Raw genomic sequence first — 24,784 nt, 5'->3', positions numbered from 1 at the left:
CATAATCTGAACAGAGATAATGGCGTGGAGATTAGCGGGAGCTGGCTTCCCTTGATCAAGGAAATGAAAAGCGTAAGCACTTCCGCCCGTAATAGGTAAAGGCCTCAAGCAGGTAAGTTATCCCTCTCCTTTCTTGTGTCTTTAGTCTTTGTTTTCATTTAAATCGAGGTATAGGATTTTGGTAAAATTCTAGAATATTCTAACCCTAGATATTATTTCCCTTTTGGTCCCTAGGTTAAAATCTATTTCTTATAAAATTTCCCCTGGGTATAACATTAATCTCCTTTAAAATCATTATTATATATAAAAACAAATTAATATTAATAATAACATTATTAATAAGAACTATTATTAATAATTTTATAATTAATAAATAATATAATTGATATAAATAAATAAATAAATAAATAATTAATATTAATTAATATATTAATAATCATATTATAATTAATAATATATTAATAATAATTTAATTAATATATTGAGGAATTATTTTATAATTATAAATAATAATATATAATTAAATAATTAAGAATAATAATTAATATAATCATTATAATTAATATTAACTAATATATTAACAATAATATAATTTAATATAATTAATTAATATTAATAATAATAATTTATTACATAATTAAATTAATTAACATTAATAATAATAATATATTAATATTATTATTATTATTAATATAATTAATAATATTATTACCCCAGGTTTATTCTCATTAGAATTATTCCTTCCTAGGTATAAAATTAAATTAATTTCATAACAAAATTAATTCTTTAACAAATTTATTTAATATTAATAATATAAGTAATATGATTAGTTTTATAATTAATAATATGGTTAATATAATTAAATATTAATTAATTAATAAATTAATAATAATAATATATAATTAATAATAATTAGTATTAATAATATATTAATAATATTTTAATTAATATATTTAGGATTAATAATATATTCAAAAACAATAAATAATTAATATAATTAATTAATAACAATAATTAATATTATTAATATAATTATTATTAATTAATTAATTAATATAATAATATTAATATTATTATAATCAATTTAATTAATATTAATAATATAATTAATTAGTATTATTAATATTATTAATAATTTAATTAAATTATTTGGTTATTATTTTCTTATTAAGATTAATATTAATTATCATATCAAAATAAATATTTTTAAAAAATTTTTAACATATTATAAAAATTAAAAATAAAAATTAAATAAAAATAAAAATAATAAAGTTATTAATTCAGCCGACTTGTTTGTTTTCATAATCGTTTCATCCTCATCACTATTTATTACCTCTCCGCTGCTCTTCTATCATCATCATTCTCTCATCTTGAAGATGGATCCCACTTGGGATTCGAAACGTCGATCCAAAAATGATAAAACTGTGGATTCTCCGGTCAATTATTTAAAAGATTCATCCCACAGATCTCTAAAATCCATAACCTCTAATTGATGCTCTGAAATAGGATATTTATGAATTAGAGATATTGAACAGACATATCAAATAGGAAAATAAGACCTTGAAGGAAAAAAATAAATTGGGCAAGGCAATTCATGATAATACCATTCTACATCTAGGACTATGGTATAAGAAAAACAGCAAATTGAAAAGAAAGAATAAGGTTTTGAATAGAGCAATCATTAACCTCAAGTACAAGCTTGTCATGAGAAGACCCAAAATGGCAATCACTTCAAAGAAGAACAAAATAAGGAAATTGGATGTACTGGCAGAGGTGTCTGAGAAAATGCAGTAGGGAAGAAGAACTCACATTTTTGGCAGATTGCATGAGGACATGTAATGATTTTGTAGTGGGGGTATGTTGAACCTTAGAATTACCCTCTCCTTAACAATATTTCTCACATTTTTCTCTCACTTTATCATAATATTACATACCCCAATCAATGATAAATGCTAAGTTTTGTCTTAAGCAAAGCACTAAAAGGATTGCCATATTATATTTTCATGTTATTGCTATTTGGGTAGATTTTTGCAATTTAACTACAGGACACAGCCTATTCTTCATCTAACTATGGATTCCATAGCTACTCTCATGGTTTGGTAGGTTCCAGGTGTCAAATGAAGAATTTGGCTACATGGGAATTTCTAGAATCATCTCCACAAAGATTTTATCCTATTCACTCGGTCCAGATCGATAGAAAGGCGAGCCTAATATCATGGTCAAAGATGGAATAAAAATACATTATCCAGAAGTAGTAGGACTCTTGATTCACTCTTTCTTAGGAAATCAAGAGTCCAACAACCCTATTGAAAATCTAATTCAAATTAGACACCTGTTGCAAGTTTATCTCACAAACAGTTCTGTTAGTTTCCTTTAAATATCGGTTACATAGAATCGAGAAATGATTTAGAAAGTAAGTGTTAAATTTAGGGTTTTTGTTGATACTGTTAGAGTTGTGTCAAATGAAGAATTGGGCCACATGGGAATTTCTAGAATCATCTCCACATAGATTTTATCCTATTCACTCGGTCCAGATCGACAGAAAGGCGAGCCTAAGATCATGGTCAAAGATGGAATAAAAATAAATAAGTAGTAGGACTCTTGATTCACTCTTTCTTAGGAAATCAAGAGTCCAACAACCCTATTGAAAATCTAATTCGAATTAGACACCTGTTGCAAGTTTATCTCACAAACAATTCTATTATTTTCCTTTAAATATCGGTTACATAGAACCGAGAAACAATTTAGAAAGTAAGTGTTAAATTTAGGGTTTTTGTTCATACTGTTAGAGTTGTGTCAAATGAAGAATTGGGCCACACGGGAATTTCTAGAATCATATCCACATAGATTTTATCCTATTCACTCGGTCCAGATCGACAGAAAGGCGAGCCTAAGATCATGGTCAAAGATGGAATAAAAATAAATTATCCGGAAGTAGTAGGACTCTTGATTCACTCTTTCATAGGAAATCAAGAGTCCAAGAGCCCTATTGAAAATCTTTCGAATTAGACACCCATTGCAAGTTTATCTCACAAACAATTCTGTTATTTTCCTTTAAATATCAGTTACATAGAACCGAGAAACAATTTAGAAAGTAAGTGTTAAATTTAGGGTTTTTTTTTATACTACTAGAGTCGATCTTGTCAGTCCTCCGGCAGAGATCAAACATGCTCTTACAAAGTGATTTTAAGGTGTCAAGGTCAAATTTTATCATTTCAGTGAGTCTTCAAGAAAACTTTGGTCGCTAGGTACTAGGTATAGGGTTTGCTTTTACTCCTGTAAAAGTTGTCCAAATGTCAGTCCATGTCACCGTTTAGCTGAGTGTACCATCATTCAAGGGTTTTCATTATCATGTCAAGTTCCTCTGGGTCATTTTACACCTTGTTCATGCTTCAGTTGCACCTAGGTAAGGTCATTTCCCTCTCCTAGGGTTTTGAAGGCAATTTCTCTTGGATGGTTAAATCATCGACAAAACTTGTATCCTGATGTTCATACACCTTCCCCTATCCTTAAAGTACCTTATCAAACACTTCTCATCACTAAGATCCCCCAAATTCGTCAATTTTGCACAAACCCTAGTTTCTTGCTACAACCTGGCAATTTTCTAGGTTGGACCTGTGTTTTGCCTTTTTGGACCCCTTACCCTCACTCAATATTTGAAATTCCACTTTCCCCTACTTCTCAACATCCCTTGCTACTTCCAAGAATTTTCCCAAGAATTTAGAAGCTCCCTATCCCTTTCATTTCGCTTCATTTCGACAAATCTCTTGTTCCACACATTGGGGTAGGTTTCACTCAAATGATGTTTCTGAGCAAGGAAAGATGAATTTGGAAAAACTGAGAGAGGTTTTTGTCAAAAACAGGCCAAGGAAGAAAATAATCCTTCTCTTTTTACACTGGTGTCATGGCTCTAGAGAAATATCACAAATACAATCACCTCAGGAGAATTGATGCACCTCTGAAGTGACCTTGGGAAAATTAATTTTTATCCTAGCTTGGTTGGCCAAATGAGTTGATTGATGCATCAAATGATAACTAGACACAAAGATATTTCCAAATATCCATCATGAGCTCAATTTGGAGTTGAGGAAGGCATTCGAAGGTTGACAACAACAGCACCTTGCCTTTAGGCAGCCTCATTTGGCACATTTTGACCAGTCTTGGGATATTTGATTTTTGACAGGAAAAATGAACTACAAATTAAAAAATTCTAGTTGGGATGGAAAGTATACTTAAATACCTTTCCAACGAGCTATCCTACACCTAATGTGGACACAAGGAAGGCCTGCAAAAGTCACCTGGAAAAGGGCCCGACGCACATAGAAGGCACGGCTCATTGGGAGAAATTTTCTAATGTAAATTTACACTGGCGTGGTGCACATGGGAGGCGCAGCGCACAGGGCTAAAAGGCCTGAAATTCATTGAAGTTTCTCCAAATTTCCATTTATTTGCGTGGATTTTCCAAGTAGGGTCAACATATTAATGTTTCATCCATTTTTGTGCTAAGTGATGGTGGTTTATTGATGATAATGATTGAAACAAAAACTTGAAACCCTACCTCTTGAAAGCATCAAAGCCATTGCTCTTAGGGTGCAAATTTGTTGTGTTGAGGCCAAGGTTCCTCCTCCGTTTCATTTTTCCCCTTCTTTTCATTTTTCCCTTTCCCCCTATTCCATTTTTCCCATCTTTCCCTACCCTAAAACAATACTAAACCTCTATTCCCTATCCCCTCCACTGATTTGTCAATGTAAAACCCCAAAAACCTTCCTTATAAAATCCCCAAAACCTCCTACGTGTCCCTAAAACAAAACTTCTTCCCATAATCCCTAATCCCATCATATTAATCCCCTTCCTAACATTCCCTTTTTGCATTGTTCCCCTTGGTGGCAGAGTTCATAACAACACATAGTTTCACTACCATCATCAAAGGGCAGTCCAAGCACATTCCATATATAGCAGTCATGGCATCTGAGCATTCATCGGAGTACAAAGTGGAAACTCAAAGTGATTCATCCTCAGAAGAACAGGCTCCCCGGATACATCATAAAAGTGGAAAACTTGTTAGGCATGAGCCAACCACCCTCGCAGAATGGCAGGCATGCCCTCTTGCTATGTCATATTTCCAGCATCTATCATGTTTTGAGTTTTGTCAAAGAGTGGCTAATGCTCGAGTTCATCATGAGTTGGCCCGTATTTTTGTGCTTCACCTACATGGATATCACTCTATCTTGGCCGGTGTCACCTTCACACTAACACCTGAAACTGTCTCATTAGCTTCTGGCATGCCTAATATTGGAGAGCCAAATGGAATATGACATACCTGGAGCAGAGGAACAAACAACTTGAGGACTGGAACGCTGAGATAGAGTTGCAACTGATCAAGGAAAACCGGCAACACATCATGGCAGCACATGGTAGACCTATGGAGCAAAGAGATGAGGACCGGGAGTATGTTTTAGACAAAGTGAACGTTCACTTGGAGCAGCTGGTGGAGAAGGCTAATAGGGGAAAAGCAATGCTGAGACACATAGCTTTCCACTACATGGCGCGAAACAAAGTGTGCAAGGCCCGAATCAGGAATTTGAAGGTGAAATTGAGGAAGGCAATCAATAACCAAAAGAGGCAAAGGGAGCTTGATCAACTTCAGGTATTGGCCGAAGCCTCTTTGGCCCAGTATAACACTTGATAAGGAAGCTCCAGCCCAAATTTCAAGAAATTTGGGGCAATTTTGGTCACATGGCAAATTTTTGGTCACAACACAGGTTTTTTCTCCCTGTGCGTCGCGCCACTGGTGTGGCGCTTAGGATTGAGAGCTCCAAATCACAAATGGTTTGCATTTTTGGGTTCAGCATGAAAAATCACGACTACTAGTGCTTGGACAAGAAATTTGGGCATGATTTGAGTCTGCAGGAGGTCAAAAACACTCAAAAAATGACCTCTCTGCCCCTATTTTGACACACAGGAAGCAGTCTTGGGAGAATGAATATTTGAATGGGCAAATGAGCACCAAATTCAGAAATTCCACTTGGGTTGGAAAGTATATAGGCTAGGATTTCCAACAAGCACACTTGGGAACATTTTGGACTCCTGAAGGTGCATCAAAACAGCCTCCAAAGTTATAGAATTGGGCGCAGCGCATATAGAGAAAAGGGCCAAATTCATCTTCGTTTCGCGACTTTCTCCAAGTGGGCCCGCTCATTTACACTATATTTTTCTTGGCAACTAAGGCAATGTTTAAAAATTATTTTCACTAAAGGTGGGCTCCTATCATGTGACAAAGGAAGGCAAGCAGTCACCCAAGCCATTTTTCATTTTTGCAACGCTGCACCTGTAACTAATGGTTGGCTTTCCACTTCCACTTTGTAATGATTCGAGAAACTCCCCAACTCTTGGTCATTCTATTTCCTCATGGCATAGTCTATTTATTGTATACAAACCATTTGAAAAGGGTTGGTTGGCTTGTAATTTCTGGGAGACTGTGGGAGAGAAACTCAGTTCTTAATTGTATATTTTGACAGAGGATTAATGAAAGGCAACAACTCTGTTTCATGAGATTCATGTGGTTGTGAGTGTAGCAAATGTGTCTCTTATGTTTCATATGTATTTCGTAATGTTTCATAGTTCATTTCATATTCATTTCCAGTGAAACTTTCTAAGTTAGATAAGGTACAATTCATTTTTATTGCTTTGCCTGTGGGAAAATTTCATGTTCAGTGTTATTCTTCTGTTGAAAAGGATTCATGTACTTATGCCCTTTTCACCCTCCTAAGAAATTCCTCCATTCCGCATTATTTCAAACTAAATTGCTAGACTTTTCACCTGTCTTGCCTCACGAAGTAATCTATGCCTTTGTATTAAATTCTCTGCTCATTGCTGTCCGTTGGTCCCATACCATCCCAGAAACTCAGTCATTCATAAAAAATTGCTTCTTGTATCCATATTTACTTACTAGCCTAAGATCAATATTTCACTGTTAATCATCTCAGACCATTTCCATTTACTTATTCATTGAGCGTGACTTGGAGAGAGCCCTCTCCTGTTCTGGTAGGGCTAGCTACCAGACTGAGCGTGGTTTGTGGTTACCCTGAATTTTTCCTTCCTTCAGCCTAAGGTAGATTTAGGTGCTAACATAGTGGCGACTCAACTGGGGACGAAAATGGTTTGCTTGAAGATTGTTTTTCCCCAGTACATATCTCAAGTTCAAAGCTGATTGTTGATGGTGAACAATGATCAGACATAAGAAGACAGCTGAAATCATTCACCTGGCGACTCCTTTCACTGAAGAATCTAGCAACCGGTGCTTCATGGTGACTCCACTACAGAGGAATCAGTAGCTTTGAGATTTTTTTTAAATGGAGCGGATTGCAAGAAGATACTCTCCCATGAGCCGAGATCACATTCTAGGCTTTCCAAATAAAATTCCAAAGGTAGATTGGTCAAGGAATTTGCCTACATTTAAAGATGATGGTAGGAAGGATGCGACTTTACATCTAGTTCAATTTCACATGCATATTCGCAAGTTGAAGGTTGATATTCCTGAATATTGCTTGATGAATATATTCCTGGCCACTCTGGAAGGTGAAGCCCAATCTTGGTATAAAGTTTGCCACCTGCTTGTATTTACTGTTTAAAGGATTTTCATGCCCTGTTCATTGAAAGATATCAAGAATCTTATCCATAATTAAATCTAGTTAATGACTGTTGCAAACATGTTTCTACTTTTATTGAAAGCCTTAAAAAATACTATGAGGATGATAATTTTATGGATGATGAGATCATGGAAGCCTTGTACGAGAATCCATTCCAACAACATGAAGAGAAACTAAAGGAGTCCCATCAAGATTCTCAGGAAACATTGCAGCAGAATCAAGATCTTTGTATGGTGGAAAATGAAGGAATTTTGCATCTTGACAGTCAACATGAATTACATGAAATAGATCAGCAGGTTGAAGAGTTCCATATGGCTAAAAGTGATGAAAGAAAAAGTGTCAGTTCAAATCTGTCCATAGAAGAAGGCAGCATGCAAGGAAGCCTAGTTCTAATTCCAGAATGTGATAATGTCAAGTCACCCATTTCAGATTCAGATTCAGATTGTGATGACCAAGAAAAACTTGTACTAAGTCCCATGAAAGAGAACTCTGCTGCTGAAATCATATGGGATGAAGGAGACAGAGTTTTAGATCCCAATGTTCTCATGTCAGCAGAACACAGTCTTCATGAAGAGGTAATCCAATCAGCTCATGAACAACAAGATGAGATCATTGCTCAAGCAAGTAAAAAAGTTCCTCTAGATGAATTTATGGTAGATGATAGAAATGTTAGTGTTAGGTTTCAAAAAACATCTGATGTTTCTTTTCTCATGATTGATGAATGTAATGATAATCTGGTTGTCATATCGTATGAAGATGACCTACCATATATTCAGACTTCAGAAGATCGGATCATTCAGGACTCTCTTTCAGATTCTTCCTCATATGTCTCATGTTTTGAGGTGTTCTTTGAAGAGGAAATCTGCTCATCCAATTGTTCAAAAAATTTTGAGGACCAAGAACATACTCTTGTTGAAGTACACTGTGAAGAAAGATTAGGATCAAAGGAGAAAGACACCTTGCTCTTTTAGCAGGAGAAAAGTCTTCATGTTTTTCATGATCCATTGGCAAATCTGTTGTAGTCAGCAGTGAAGGTGATCATTGCAATATTCAGTGATGAAGGGGATCACGGTCAATTATGTTTTTGGAGGCCTAGTTACCAGTATCTATTGTTGACCAGAAGATCTAATCCGGAGAATCAATCGAGGCGTATACTTCATTGATTACATTGGAAGACACATTACACATGATTATACATATTGCATTAGTACACAGGTGGCTGTCATCATGATTTGAAACCCTCAAATCTTGATGGACTGCTACCATTGAATAAGTTTTGTCAGTTCTTGTTTTAGTTAAGTCAGTCATGAGTCATTTCCTTTTGCATTGAGTCATTTTTTCAGTCATGTTGGTTTCATAATTAAGTCAGTTTAAGTCAAGTTTCAGTCAATAAATGAGTCGAAGTCTTGTGTTGTTTTTCGAAATAATGACTCCATAGCCCAATGGACGAAGGCACTATCTACTCACCCAAAGATCTACAATTCTTGGAACCTCCAAGGAGCTATAGCTACCATCCCCCATTGGAGACAATGTTAGAGTCGGTCTTTTCAGTCCTCCAGCAGAGATCAAACATGCTCTTACAAAGTGATTTTAAGGTGTCAAGGTCAAATTTTATCATTTCAGTGAGTCTTCAAGCAAAATTTGGTCACTAGGTACTAGGTCTAAGGTTTGCTTTTACTCCTGTCAAAGTTGTCCAAATGTCAGTCCATGTCACCATTCAGCTGAGTGTACCATCATTCAGAGGATTTTCATTATCATGTCAAGCTCCACTGGGTCATTTTGCACCTTGTTCATGCTTCAATTGCGCCTAGGTAAGGTCATTTCCCTCTCCTAGGGTTTTGAAGGCAATTTCTCTTGGACTGTCAAATCATCGGCAAAACTTGTATATTGATGTTCATACACCTTCCCCTATCCTTAAAGTACCTTATCAAACACTTCCCATCACTGAGATCCCCCAAATTCCTCATTTTTGCACAAACCCTAGTTTCTTGCTACAAGCTGGAAAGTTTCTAGGTTGGACCTGTGTTTTTCCTTTTTGGACCCCTTCCCCTCACTCAATATTTGAAATTCCACTTTCCCCTACTTCTTAACATCCCTCCCTACTTCCAAGAATTTTCCCAAGAATTTAGAAGCTCCCTATCCCTTTCATTTCGCTTCATTTCGACAAATCTCTTGTTCCACACATTGGGGTAGGTTTCACTCAAATGATGTTTCTGAGCAAGGAAAGATGAATTTGGAAAAAATAAGAGATTTTTTTGTCCAAAACAGGCCAGTGAAGGAAACCCTCCTTCACTTTTTACACAGGTGTCATGTCTCTTGAGAAATTTTAAAAATACAATCACCTCGGGAGAATTGATGCACCTCTGAAGTGACCTTGGGAAAATCAATTTTTCTCCTAGCTTGGTTGGCCAAATTAGTTGATTGATGAGTCAAATGATATCTAGACACAAATATCTTTCCAAAGAGCTATCCCAAGCTCAATTTGGAGTTGCAGAAGGCATCCAAAATTTGACTGCAACAGCACCCTACCTTTAGGCAGCCTCATTTGGCACATTTTGAAAAGTCTTTGGAGATTTGATTTTTTGCATTGAAAATGAACTTTCAATTGCAAAATTCTGATTGGGTTGGAAAGTAGACTCAAATACCTTTCCAACGAGATATCTTGTGCCCAATTTGGACACCAGGAAGGCCTCCAAAAGTCACCTGGAAAAGGGCACGACGCACACAGAGAGTGTGGCGCACTGGGAGAAATTTTCCAATGTAAATTTACACTGGCGTGGTGCACATGGGAGGTGTAGCACACAAGGCTAAAAGGCCTGAAATTCATTGAAATTTCTCCAAATTGCCATTTATTTGTGTGGATTTGCCAAGTAGGGTCAACATCTTAATGTTTCATCCATTTTTTTGCTGAGTGATGGTGGTTTATTGATGATAATGATTGAAACAAAAAATTGAAACCCTACCTCTTGAAACCGTCAAAGCCATTGCTCTTAGGGTTGCAAATTTGTGGTGTTGAGGCAAAGGTTCCTCCTCCCTTTAATTTTCCCCTTCTTTTCATTTTTCCCTTTCCCCCTATTCCATTTTTCCCATCTTTCCCTACCCTAAAACAGTACTAAACCTCTATTCCCTATCCCCTCCACTCATTTGTCAATGTAAAACCCCAAAACCCTTCCTTATAAAATCCCCAAACCCTCCTACATGTCCCTAAAACAAAAATTCTCCCCATAATCCCTAATCCCATCATATTAATCCCCTTCGTAACATTCCCTTTTTGCATTGTTCCCCTTAGTGGCAGAGTTCATAACAACACATAGTTTCACTACCATCATCAAAGGGTAGTCCAAGCACAGTCCATATACAACAGTCATGGCATCTGAGAATTCATCAGAGTATGAGGTGGAAACTCAAAGTGACTCATCCTCAGAAGAACAAGCTCTTTGGAGACATCATAAAAGTGGAAAACATGTTAGGGATGAGCCAACCACCCTCACAGAATGGCAGGCATGCCCTCTTGCTATGTCATGTTCCCAGCATCTATCATGTTTTGAGTTTTGTCAAAGAGTGGCTAATGCTCGAGTTCATCATGAGTTGGCCCGTCTTTTTGTGCTTCACCTACATGGAGATCACTCTATCTTGGTCGGTGTCACCTTCACACTAACACCTGAAACTATCCCATTAGCTACTACCATGCCTAATATTGGAGAGCCAAATGGAATATGACATACCTGGAGCAGAGGAACAAACAACTTAAGGGCCGGCAAGATAAGATAGAGTTGCAACTGATCAAAGAAAACCAGCAACACATCATGGCAGCACAAGGTAGACCTATGGAGCAAAGAGATGAGGACCGGGAGTATGTTTTAGAGAAAGTGAACATTCACTTGGAGCAGCTGGTGGAGAAGGCTAATAGGGAAAAATCAATGCTGAGACACATGGCTTTCCACTACATGGCACGAAACAAAGTGTGCAAGGCCCGAATCAAGAATTTGAAGGTGAAATTGAGGAAGGCAATCAAGAAGAAAAAGAGACAAAGGGAGATCGATCGACTTCAGATATTGGCCAAAGCCTCTTTGGCCTAGTATAACACTTGATAAGGAAGCTCCAGCCCAAATTTCAAGAAATTTGGGGCAATTTTGGTCACATGGAAAATTTTTGGTCACAACACAGGTTTTTTCTCCCTGTGCGTCGTGCCACTAGCGCGGCGCTTAGGATTGGGAGATCCAAATCACAAATGGTTTGCATTTTTTGACTCAGCATGCAAAATCATGACTATTGGTGCTTGGACAAGAAATTTGGGCATGATTTGAGTCTCCAAGATGTCAAAAACACTCAAAAAATGACCTCTCTGCCCCTATTTTGACACACAAGAAGCAGTCTTGGGAGAATGAATATTTGGAGTGGCAAATGAGCACCAAATTCATGAATTCTACTTGGGTTGGAAAGTATACAGGCCAGGCTTTCCAACAAGCACACTTGGGTACATTTTGGACTCCTACAGGTGCCTCAAAACGTCCTCCAAAGTGGTGCGGTGCATATAGAGAAAATGGCCAAATTCACCTCCGTTTCACAAAATTTCGATTCGCGACTTTCTCCAAGTGGGCCTGCTCATTTACACTATATTTTTCTTGGAAACTAAGGCAATGTTTAAAAATTATTTTCACTAAAGGTGGGCTCCTATCTATGTGGGAAAGGAAGGCGAGTAGTCACCCAAGCCATTTGTCATTTTTGCAACGCTGCACCTGTAACTAATGGTTGGCTTTCCACTTCCACTTTGTAATGATTGGAAAAACTCCCCAACTCTTGGTCATTCAATTTCCTCATGGCATAGTCTATTTATTGTATGCAAACCATTTGCAAAGGGTTGGTTGACTTGTAATTTCTGGGAGACTGTGGGAGAGAAACTCAGTTCTTCATTGTATATTTTGACAGAGGATTAATGAAAGGCAGCGGCTCTGTTTCATGAGATTCATGTGGTTGTGAGTGTAGCAAATGTGTCTCTTATGTTTCATATGTATTTCGTAATGTTTCATAGTTCATTTCATATTCATTTCTAGTGAAATTTTCTAAGTTAGATAAGGTAGAATTCATTTTTATTGCTTTTCCTGTGGGAAAATTTCATGTTCAGTGTTCTTCTTCTGTTGAAAAGGATTCATTTACTTATGCCCTTTTCACCCTCCTAAGAAATTCCTCCATTCCGCGTTATTTCAAACTAAATTGCTAGACTTTTCGCCTGTCTTGCCTCACGAAGTAATCTGTGCCTTTGTATTAAATTCTCTACTCATTGTTGTCCGTTGGTCCCATACTGTTGTTGGGAAAAGTATCCAATTCGGAATGCCCCTATCCCGCTCTAAGGTGTGATAGTGCCTTAGCAACAAACAAGGAAAACTATCTGAGTATTCTTCTTTATGAAATGTAAATGGAGAAGAAGGATCTAACTAACCTGTGTCTTTCGCTAGCTTGTCGATCCAATCACTCTCCTCTTTTGCTTGTTTCCCGCTGCCTGCTCCTTCACTGGTCCAGCTTCACCAAGTTCCTGCAAGATCACAAGAGAGGAAAACTACACAAAAGACATAGATTTGCATTCATAACTAGTTTAGGATCAGATATAAACTAAATATGCAAATATAACAAAACATCATTGATATACAAGCATATAGGAGAAACTCAAATAGCTTTATTGATATGATAAGAAAGTCCAAGAGGAGATACAACCAAGTGAGTCCCGACCCAGCATCTACCTCCCAGCAAAGGAATCCCTTCCTCTCCTCCAACAAAGCATAAATCACCCAATATACTAATCTCAATCTCAAACCAACAACAATTCTCTGCAAAGTACAAAATTCCAGCCTCCTAAACCTCTGGGTGAGAGATCCATATATAGATGTAAGCAGAGAGGATGAGTCAGCTTATGTTTTGACTTGTGGCTTCTCTCCGTCAGTTCTTTCTTCCACTTGGAGGTTGAGAGCCTCTTACTCATCACTAGTCGAATTCATTCAGGCAAGTGTCATTGGAGAAGATTCTGGAAGCTTCCAGGGTCTTTCCACCTTGTTGAATGAGCTTGCCATTTGTCATTTCTCGCTCAGCGCACCCTGGTAGTGCTTCCACCTGCGTTGCAACGCACCTAGCCAGTGTAGCCTCTGCATTTCAATGCAGGCAGCTAGTGGAGCCTCTGAATTGATCCTGATTTGACTAGTTTTGGGCAGTTTTTGGTGGAGAACTTCTAGGAGAAGCTGTCATTGGTTGACCTTGTTCCTTTAGGGGTAGGAACAACTCTTTTAGGGACTTTGGATCCCTTGGATTATGGACATTTCATGCTCAATGCTGTAAGGCACAAAAATGTCTATAACAGTTGCCCCCTAAAGTATGAGGTCGTTTATCGGGTGAAATGCTTTATTAGGAGGATCCGAAGTTCTTCCAATGCTGGGAGGAGACCTGTAATAAGATACAATACAATACATTATTTTTCATACTGCTTTCATGATCTAGCTGAGGCGGGCATTCCCATGCTTAGCTTTATAAATCCATTTTTCTGTACATAGAACAGACAATCGTCTGATGATTTTGATGAAATCATCATCCTTTTGGTAGGATGATTATCTGCTGCAATGCTATACATGTCAATGTCTTTATTTTTCCTGAATATATATCGCAGCCCGGATGGATGAAACTAGATCCGGGGTCTTCAATCTCGTCTGATCTTCACTCTAAGTACAAGTCGATCCATGTGAGAAATGTTCTGAAGTCGAACATGGAAAGACATCGCTTGATTACCAGTCAATGATGTAAACTGTTAACAAGCGCGAGAGGAATCACCGATAATGATAATGACCCTCAAGGTACTGCAGTACAATTCACGTGGTGTGAATAAAGGACTTGGTGTCGAACACCACGCAAAATCTTTCGGTCGAAGGTCATTGATGTATACCTGTCGTCGGAAGCGAGAAACTTGCCATTGAGGTATGCAAGCTTCAAAGTACTGAAGGGGGTGTTCCTAGATCAACTTCTTGGATAATGAGCTGATGTCGACAAGAAGCGATCCGTCAAAGGAGGGCCTTAATGTATCCAACATCAGTGACATGGAACGGAGCAAGTGATTTTGATGGAGGTGAAAACGATCTGATGATATATGGTTCAGGGTGGCGGTCATGAAAGGATGAAGGATAATGTATGGTAGTGGATGGGACACGGTTGACTTCTTTGGATGACTTCTCTTGAACATATCGACGACACTTGTGTGATGGATCGGTAGCATTTACCCCAAAGGTGGATGGTATGGCGAGACCATGGCGATGTGACCGGTGAATGAAACAACCCAACCCGACTCAGGCACGGAGTGGAAGTGTCATGTTCAAGAGCGACTTGCTACCAATAAAAGTTCTTTGAGTTTCTTCCCAATTTTCCCCAGTCATTTTTGACCAATACCTCTTTATTTTTGTCAAGCTTGAGGAGGATAAAATATGCTTGTTCTATAATTTTCCCTTCGGGCAAACCCATCACTATGTTTTAACGAGCCTAGCGATAGTGAAACTCGTTCTCGTCTAAAGACAAGTTTGTCGCTATTAATGTTTTTTAATGAGTCTAACGACAAAGATAACTCGGTCCTTTTCATTTTTAGAGAGTCTGAAAAGGTACGTAAAGATAACTCCGGAAGTCCTTTTTCGTCATCTAATCCCTTAAGTCCGAAAAAGTATAAAACAATACAGAAGGGATGAGTTTTCGATAGTTTTAACGAGCCGAACAAAACAAGCGCTCGATGTTTTTGTGCAATAATCCCTCAGGTCCAAAAAGATTAAAATCTAGAGGAGGGATAGCACTTCCGGTCGCTTTAACGAGCTGGAAGGCCAAAGCTCGGCAATCTTTTCATACTTTACGAGTCAGATGAAAAGAGCTTAAAGGAGACTCGTCTTTTGAGGAACGAGTGATGAAACGGGTTAGCAGCTAATTCCAGGTAATGGTTGGAATTTTCCAATCACGGCAGTGTCACAAGGATGGCTAGTGAAATCACTCTTCACAGCTGTTCCTCAAAATGGGTAAACAATCAAATGGAGATGAATGATCAGCCAATTGAAAAGTGGAGGTGACGGTGCAAACACGACCAAGGCTTTAATGGCTGATAATGTTACATTCACGGTGGTTATTTACCAAAGGATAGTTCATTTTTTAACGAGCTTAAAGGCGGATTGAAACACTTGCTCGGTCTTACGTTTATTTTTTAACGAGCATGAACTATGTGTTAAAACTGCTCAATCTTATGTTTATTTTTTAACGAGCATGAACTATGTGCTAAAATTGCTCGATTCCAGTCATATGATAAGAATGTCTCATTTAAGATGCCATTTTTTATGGAGCTTGCGCCTTACAAAGCTTTGCTCCGGAATCCTTTCGTTATGCAAGTTTGGAAACGACTAATCCTACGAGTTTAAAGGGTTAGACCTACAGGTTTAAAGGGAGGACCTAAAAATTTAAAAAATAAATAGTCGCCCCTTGCTTGCACTCCAAAAGGTTTGCATGCCCCCAGGTATAAAGTACGATTTCAAGGTTACCCCTCAATTTGCAGATAAAACATTTGTTCTACCAGGAAAGGCCTACCTCTTTCAGGTTACCCAAAGATTGTCTCATTTGCGCAGCAAACAAAACACTTCTTCGGCGATGTCTACCGAGATAAACAAAGGTGAATGACGACGCCCGCCGATTCACATAACTTTGACAAAATAATCTTATTCTAGAACAACCCCTCTTCCAATCACGGACGGGGTATGGACTAGTCATATTCTCCCGCGGAAACCTACCCTATACCCAAAGTTTTCCTGCCGAAGCAGACCAGGACGCATGCCCCCTGGGTTCCAATCATATCCTTCTGAATCACTCGCGCTCATCGGGAGGACGGACTGTGGGTTGAGACATTTCTTACGTGAAGAGACCATTTAGGGATGGTATATGACTATTTGCGATGCGTGATCTGGGAAACGAAAGCTGGTCCATGAGCTTGACCACTCTTCCTTCGTGCGGAAAACACATTACTCCAAAGAGTGAGGAGACGATGGCTCCCATGCAATATATATAATCTCGTCCAAGGAGTAGGTTATAATCCAAGGGTCCTTGAACGACCATTATGTTCATTTGAACGGTCTTCCCTTTCAATGTGATAGGCACATTGGGGAGGATCCCTAAAGGTCGACTGGTTCCTTTATCGAAGCCTATCAGATTTCTCATTTCAGGCAAAAGCGCTGGCGAACCAAGCGCTTTCCAAGCAATAGAGGAAAGGATACTCACAGATGCCCCCTCATCAATGATGGTGCCAGCCATTACCATTCTGTATATTTGAACGATAATTCGGAATGGTATGCTTGCTGGCAACCGGGGTCTGCCTAGTTGGTTCCAGTCGAAGGATACAACTAGGTTGCTTGGTGGTGGGACCGAGTAGACGGCCGGATATCGCTCTGACGAACTTCCTTCCTGCGATAAAGGAATGGGTGCATTACCCCCGTGTTCATCGGAGTCTGTGTTGATGAAAAGAATCTGGATGGTGTCATCCTTATCCTCTTCAGTGACTGTATCATTCGAAGATAAATCCTCTGAAGGCAAGACCGGGTCAACTGCCGCCTCGACCTTTTGACTTTCGTCTGGTATGGATTCAGTCGGTTTATCCTCAATGATAGACGCTTCAGCTAACCACTTGAGCGGGCCAGGTGGATTCTCAACTAAAGAAGGACTTGGCAAGATTTTTTTATATCCAGGAGGAAGTCGTAACGGTGAAACTGGACGATCTTCCAAGACTCTTTTAGCCTCGTCTAAGAAGGGACAACAGTGGAGGGTATGGTTGCCTTCGCACAGTCTACAGGGAGGTCTAGCCCTCCCTTTTTGTCCAGGAACTTCACTTTCGCTAGTTGACGGTGTATTTTCAACATGGCTATCAGAGGTTGATGACACCGGATTGTGCAAACGAGGAGACCAGTCCCTTAGTATCCGAGGGATGCAGGGAAAATCTCTGTGAAAGTGGTCTCCCTTGCAAATGATGCATGGCGATTTAGGCCTGGTCGGTGCTGTGTGCGGATTTTCATCAAACGACACTTGTTTTCCCTTATTTTCCTTTGGCTCCTTCTTCTTTTTCTCTTTCTTCTTCTTTTCCTTCTTCTCCTTAGGAACTTGGTTTTTAGATTTACTAGTTCCGTCACGCAAAGAGGAAGGAAGAGAGGAAGAATTATAGGAAGTAGAAGGTTGGTGGGAAATTCTGGACTCGTCTAATTGTTGATTCAACTGTTCAGGAATAATGGTGTTCTGAACGACATTGGTTGAGAAGAGCCAGACCGGCAGGCCAATTGTCAGTCCTGGAAGCGACAATGTGGCAATATGGGGTGCACCAACATCTCCCCAAGAGGAGAAGGGACTAGGATTTCCACTAAGGGGAATTCCTCGGTTGGTGGGTTCCATTTTCTCAACCTAAAGATCAACACAGGAAAAAGGGGGCGATTGTTCCGTTTAAAATAAATTTTAACGACGCTTAGACACAACTTGCTTTTTCAATTTTAAAGAGTCGAGAAAAAGCTAAAGATGACTCTAGCCTCCTTCGATTTTTAATGAGCCTGAAGTGACAAGTGCTCAGATGGACCTTTTCCATTAAGGAGTCTAAAAAGGAACGAAAGGGACTGCTCTGGAGTTCTAGGTAGAGGGTGTGCCAAACTTTTCGCAAAACCACAGAATACTTTTTAAGGTACATGCGGTCAATCTTCCCGAATGCTGTGTTCAATGCATTGCGATCAGTAGGGCGGCCGACACGGCTTCCTATGGATAAAGGTTTTATGCCTATAGGGGTCTCCCAATATATACTCGACGGTACATGGGAGCACAGTCCGTACTGGAACTTATCGTCTCTCAGGAGGAATCACCCAACCATCAGTCAGGCGACCAGTGACCAGGTTTTACGACGCCAGAACACGTCTCTAGCCTAGACCTCTATGTTGTGCATTAAGTTACATAGCGTTGTTAAGTTCATTCAATTTATTTTAGGTTGATCTTTCTTGGAAGTTTGCCTTTTTGGATCACCACGAGATGTATGATACAATTCCTAAATGCAGTCTAAAGATGATAAGCAAGCTTTTATATCTTTTCAACAATGAAAATCTTAGCTACAAGGGGAAAAGAAAGACACCATCTTTTCTCAAAGAGCATAGAGCACACAGTAATGCACTTTTTCCTAAATCAACATACAAACTGTCAAAATGCAAATGCACATATGCATGTATTTGTTTTCAATTTCTTAATATTGATGCCTAAAAAGAAAGCTGTTGTACAAATTTGAATTCGATTTCAAGTGAAAAACACAAACAAGTTCCTTTTTCGAAATCAAAAAGACGATTACGACACTTTATGATTTACTTGTTTTGACACTTGAAATGCATAAATTCAAACCAAAAGACAAAAGTAAAAGCTAAATCAACTGTGAATAGCAAACAAACTCACTCCTAAGATCAAAACGACACTTATGACAGGTCTAGATCTAAGGGCAACAGTATGACTAGTTTACTTTTGTAATGGGAAACTGCAAATGATGTAAAAAATACACAAAGAACAAATACAGTTTCTTTATACAACTGAGGCGGAATTGAGGCAAAGAAAAGGGGTTTCAGATAGGTACACACACTGATAACAGGCTGCAAAAACAGAGATAAAACTGAGCAAAAGGAAGCAGGGAACCACAGCTGCACAAGGCAAAGGCTGATCAGCGCACCCTCAGCACAGAGAAACTGAACTTCAGCGCAGGTAGCCTTCACGGGACCTGCGTTGAAATGCAGAACCTCTTCACAGAGTCTGCGCTGAAGCAGAAACGAGAATTGTTTCTGGGTTCTGGGTCACGGTTTGCAGTTTAATCTACAGTTTTTGGCCGGATAAAAGCTATCAATTAGGTACAATTAGAGGGATGATTTAAAGGAGGACTAAGATCTATCACAAAGGGCTGTTAGAGCATTTTTGGATCAGGTGTTCAGATCATAAACAGGCCCAGTGAATGGACTAGAGTAGCAGATCTCTACTTTGCATTTGAAAATGGCAAATGCAGTTCGATTCGGCACTCTTGAGTTTATGAGATGAACAACAATAGAAACACAAATAAACTAACAAGATACTCTCCCCAGCAGAGTCGCCAATTTGTTGTTGGGAAAAGTATCCAATTCGGAATGCCCCTATCCCACTCTAAGGTGTGATAGTGCCTTAGCAACAAACAAGGAAAACTATCTGAGTATTCTTCTTTATGAAATGTAAATGGAGAAGAAGGATCTAACTAACCTGTGTCTTTTGCTAGCTTGTCGATCCAATCACTCTCCTCTTTTGCTTGTTTCCCGATGCCTGCTCCTTCACTGGTCCAGCTTCACCAAGTTCCTGCAAGATCACAAGAAAGGAAAACTACACAAAAGACATAGATTTGCATTCATAACTAGTTTAGGATCAGATATAGACTAAATATGCAAATATAACAAAACATCATTGATATACAAGCATATAGGAGAAACTCAAATAGCTTTATTGATATGATAAGAAAGTCCAAGAGGAGATACAACCAAGTGAGTCCCGACCCAGCATCTACCTCCCAGCAAAGGAATCCCTTCCTCTCCTCCAACAAAGCATAAGTCACCCAATATACTAATCTCAATCTCAAACCAACAACAATTCTCTACAAAGTACAAAATTCCAGCCTCCTGAACCTCTGGGTGAGAGATCCATATATAGATGTAAGCAGAGAGGATGAGTCAGCTTATGTTTTGACTTGTGGCTTCTCTCTGTCAGTTCTTGCTTCCACTTGGAGGTTGAGAGCCTCTTACTCATCACTAGTCGAATTCATTGAGGCAAGTGTCATTGGAGAAGATTCTGGAAGCTTCCAGGGTCTTTCCACCTCGTTGAATGAGCTTGCCATTTGTCATTTCCCGCTCAGCGCACCTTGGTAGTGCTTCCACCTACATTGCAACGCACCTAGCTAGTGTAGCCTCTGCATTTCAACGTAGGCAGCTAGTGGAGCCTCTGAATTGATCCTGATTTGACTAGTTTTGGGCAGTTTTTGGTGGAGAACTTCTGGGAGAAGTTGTCATTGTTTGACCTTGTTCCTTTAGGGGTAGGAACAACTCTTTTAGGGACTTTGGATCCCTTGGATTATGGACATTTCATGCTCAATGTTGTAAGGCACAAAAATGTCTATAACACATACCATCCCAGAAACTCAGTCATTCATAAAATGTTGCTTCTTGTATCCATGTTTACTTACTAGCCTAAGATCAATATTTCATTGTTAGTCATCTCAAACCATTTTTGTTTACGTATTCACTGAGCGTGACTTAGAGAGAGCCCTCTCCTATGCTAGTAGGGCTAGATACCAGACTAAGCGTGGTTTGTGGTTACCCTGAATTTTGCCTTCCTTCAACCTAAGGCAGATTTAGGTGCTAACAGATACTCTGTATTCAAACTTCATTTTATCATAATATAAAGTTCATGTGGCAAATGATTGGTTAAAGAGCATCTTTTACTAGCTAGTAGTCTAGCCAAACTAGTTACAAAGGGCCCCTGCACTGGGGGAGGTTCCTTTTATTGTTGTTTTTAGTTCAATTTGCATTACTCTATTTTCAGCAAATTTGTTTTCTAATTAGGATAATATTTCATTCCAGTTTTTATCACTAGCATAGAGATAATTCACAATTGTGTAGCCTTGCTCTTCTAAAATATTTCATGGAGAAAAAATAACTTTGTTTCGAAATTGAATTAATACATAGTTGCTTAGTTTTTCTTAGTGTTTTGTCATTCATTTCCTTAGAAGAGAATTGCAATTAACTTTGTTAATGGATGTTTTCCAAAGCCATTTAAAGATGATGATGATCCTAAACTAAATGGTTAAATGTCTAATTCATACTACGATTGAAATTACTCAGTACATTTTTATTAGCTTCCTAGGAACTTAAGAACTAAGGCATAATTTACTTTTTACACAACACTTCAAGAGGGTAATGCTTCACATTTGAATGTTGGAGACAGTGAAAATTGCATTAGTTGTTTACAGTTATTTTTACATGCTTTCACCTTTTTGCTTTCAGATTCTCACTTAGTTGCATACTCTGCTTATTTTTTTAGGACGTTAAAGTACAGATAGTTTCTTATACTCCATATCATGAAGATCATACTTCATAATTGAATGCTAAAGTAATCAGAAGTACTTTAATTGATTTCATTTTCTATCTTTACTTCAAAAAAACACTGCAATTTCATTTCTGGTTTTAAGAATTAGATCCATGTATTAGGACTAATGATAAAATAAGATAGATACTTTATTTTCCAGATTAAGTTCTAACTAGCCAATAGTTTTTTGGGTTTAGAGAATTAGATGAACTTAGGAACATTTTTTTAGATCCATTTAAATCTTCTCATAGTTTTAGGTTGAACATTTGTAGACATCAAAGAAGAAACCCCCCCAAAACAACATGAAACACAAAACAATGAAGTAAGAAAAGGTTAACTAAGCACATATAGTGCACCACACTTCATCAGTTTAAAAACCTCAGTTGATAATTTATGCAAGCAATTTATGACACTAAATTGACTAGACATTTTGGCATCATTTCTAGGGAATTATAATTAGGTAACCTCATCTCTTACAACAAAAAAATGATATGCATCGAGAAAGAGACTCTAGGGGTAGATTCATAACTAGAGGTAGGAGTTCAATTCCTACAACACCACTTACTCCACCAAGACTAGGAAGAGATATAACTCCATCTCAAACTCATATTCCACATTTTACTAGCCATAGAATTCCTGAAGTTTTAAGGTCAGAAGTTCAATTAAGAGGATCTCCTACTTCATCCACTGAGGTAGTCCTAGAGGAAGAAAACCTTGGATATCCAACAGAAGGAGTAACCTTTTTCACCTCTACAGGGGAAACATATTTTAGCTGAAGAATTACAAATTCCTAGTGGAGAGGAAGAAAGAGAACCCTTCTTCAATACACCATTAATAGAAGAACCAGACGAAGAGGAATTAACCTTGCAAGTTGAATCCTATATTAGCTGTGAAGAATCTATAATGGCAGGAAGAGAAGGAGAATAAGAGGTTATAAATGGAGAAAATTTACTATTTGGAGGAGGAAGAGGTGGAGGGAATAGGGAAGTTGATAATTCTTTTGGATTCACTATTGTTGATGAAAATACAGATGCCACAATGAAAAATATGTCACCTTCTGTCCTCCCAAATTTCCATGGATTAAACTGTGAAGATCCTGAAACCTTTTTACTTGAATTTTAGGTCTCGTGCAGAACCTAGGATTATTTACAAGACTCTCAAAAACGTAAGTTGTTTCCTTCAACATTAAAAGGATCTACTTTAAAATGGTTCATGGGGTTGCTCACTTAGTCTATTAGGATATGGAATGACATGAACAAAGAACTTTTGGAAAGGTATTTGAATTATTGCAGGCCTATCAATCACAAGGATGAAGTGTTTAAAATGATGCAAAAAGAAGATGAAAATTTGGAGGATTTAATTGAAAGATTCAACTATAACATAAAAAGAGCAAAAATGGAGAACTTAGATCAGGATACTTTAAAATCTCTTTTATTAAAATCCATTAGAGATTAGTGGATAGACATCCTTAATATGATGGGGAAGGGAGATATCTCTCAACTCCCATTAAATGACATTGGAGAATTATGTATTCATATCTCAAGAGGAAAAGCCAAAACTAGGAAAGGTCCAAGAGATCCTTCTCTTACTAGAGTGAATAAATCTACAACTGGATCAGTGAGTAGGGGAAAAATTGGAAACATGATTGATGAATTTAAAATATATATTCTAGGGAGCCTTAGTGAACAGATAGAAACCCTTAAGATACAAAACAAGGAGAAAGTTGAGACTGATGCTTCAACTATTTTATGTCCCAAATGCAGAAAGAAGCATGCTTTAAGAGAATTCCCTTTGGATGCAAAAATAATAGAGACTTGTGTGATTTGTTCAGAAAACCATGAAACCTGTCCTTCAATTATTGGTTTTAAGGTTGTTTTTCAAGAAGAAACAACTTCAAATCCAACAGAATCTCTTTGCTTTATCTCTAGAAGACCTTGGCAGGGGCCACAAACCCAAGGTTTTAACAACTAAATGTATAATCATCCTCCACCAAATTGGAATTCTTGGTAGCAACCTTGGCCTCAACTGCAATCTCAATCTCAATTTCAACCTTAGGCTCGAGGTATGCAAAACCCCTATGGAATATTCTCTCAATACAATCAATATCCTCCATCATATCCAAACTATCCTCCCCAACAAATTCCTCAACAAAATCAACAACCTCAACATCAAAACCAAAATTCTCAACTTTCACTACCATTCCCACAGAGACCAAATTAGCTACCTACCCAACCATTACCAGACCCCAACAATAAAAATTCCCAAATACCTATATGGTGGAAGGACAACCATTTCCAACCTATATGATCACTCCTCTAGATCTCAGTGATGTCCAACTAATATCTGGGAGTATATTAGAAAAGAAAAAGCCTTCTGTAGTTATTCAAGAACAAGAAATTTTTGAGGAAGATTCTCTACAGCCAAATAAAAGTTTTGAAGAAGGAACATCTCTTCAAAACCAAATCACTGAAAATGAAAAATAAAAAGAACCAATAAACTCAACTCCTATCATAGAGCAACCATCAATATCTACTTCTACACCTCCTTTTCCTAAAAGATTACAAATTGATAGAGGGGTAGAAAAACATATTATGTTTCCTTATTACGATTTTCTAGATGAATTGAAAAATGTCTGTATCAAAATCCCTTTGTTACAAGCCATTAAGCAAATTATAATTCTAGCTAGAACAATAAGGGAGTTGAGCATGAAGAAACCAGGAAGAAAAACAAAAGAAGTAAAAAGAATTCAACTTGTAGGAAAAATAGCAGACATAATGATGGGAAAATTTTCCATACAAAAATATTTAGATCTAGGAAGTCCAGTTGTAAAAACACATATAAATCGAGTTGAAATTCTGAATACATTGATTAATTTAGGAGCAACAATAAACATCATGATCAAACAAACCATGGAACAACTCAAGCTTCTTAATAACTTTGGAGTAATAGATATTATTGATGAGAACAATCCATATCTCGCA

This window comes from Pinus tabuliformis, chromosome 2_2 (assembly GCF_031772625.1).
Source record: "Pinus tabuliformis cultivar Carrire ecotype Pingquan chromosome 2_2, CPIR1, whole genome shotgun sequence".
In the NCBI taxonomy this organism is placed as follows: domain Eukaryota; kingdom Viridiplantae; phylum Streptophyta; class Pinopsida; order Pinales; family Pinaceae; genus Pinus; species Pinus tabuliformis.
This window is presented reverse-complemented; position numbering follows the sequence as displayed.